This window comes from Myotis davidii, unplaced genomic scaffold, assembly GCF_000327345.1.
Source record: "Myotis davidii unplaced genomic scaffold, ASM32734v1 scaffold616, whole genome shotgun sequence".
NCBI lineage: Eukaryota > Metazoa > Chordata > Mammalia > Chiroptera > Vespertilionidae > Myotis > Myotis davidii.
This window is the reverse complement of record NW_006291965.1, coordinates 60,656-61,670: the sequence shown is the minus strand read 5'-3', so window position 1 is coordinate 61,670 and position 1,015 is coordinate 60,656.

The following is a 1,015-nucleotide window of genomic DNA, read 5'->3' as shown; positions in this document are numbered from 1 at the left end:
CCTTGGTCCCCAGATATCTCCTCAGAACACACAGAACACTTGTTGCATAGAACAGCATCTTCCAGCATGGGTTTCTTAGTGTTAATTGGTATTAAATGAGGGTAGGGTAAAGGCAAGTTCTCTGGTTAAATAAATTTGGGTGAAAATGTATTAGTTTTTAAAGGCTTTTCAGAACCTGGACTATGACAGTGTTCAATTTGTAACTATTAGAGGGGATATTACGTTTATAGAATTTTTCAAAAACTTTTTCCTATGGAACCTGTCTTGAGAGACTATGTTGTGGGACCTCTTTCCCCCTTTTTCACTACAAATCAATCATCAATTAAGGTTCATATCCAGTCAAATTTTCTTCATGAGGCCAGACTCAATTCCTGCAGTTAGAGGTCATGGCTACCCCTTTGGCACATTAAAGCACTCTTATGGTTCTTAGAATTCTCATTTCCATTATAAGCTCCATTCATTTCTTTCTTCCTTTTCCTTTCTCCCTCCCTCCTCTCCCTTCCTGTTACACCCTCATCCACCTTCCCTTTCTCCCTTCCTTTTTTCCTTCCTTTTTGATAGTATTTTTGTTCTCCACTAAATTGAGATCATGGACCATCCACTATTCACCTGTTTTCTATAACACCTAACATAGAATTCTATGTGTTTTAATCCCATAACTTTGTAGGAACCCAATAAATGCTTGCTGAAGGATGGAGACAATCTATCGCAAATGTTTGCTATTAATTTCAACAGTTCCTCTGGGAAATGTTTCTTTATCCATTTGAGATTAAGTAGGCTAGACTTTTATTTTTAAATGCATCTTTATGCTCAAACTAACACTGATTTAGGGCGACAGGGAGAATAATTCACCATAATCAAGACTTCAACTTGAAAAAATTCAAACTTAACCAGAATCATGCAAGGTTGTTTTTATTAAGCTCTGTGATTAGATTACAGCTAAGTATTTCAGGGATTACTTCATTTGAGAAGAAGACATGACATAGTTGGAAACATTTCAACAAACTCTAAGAAC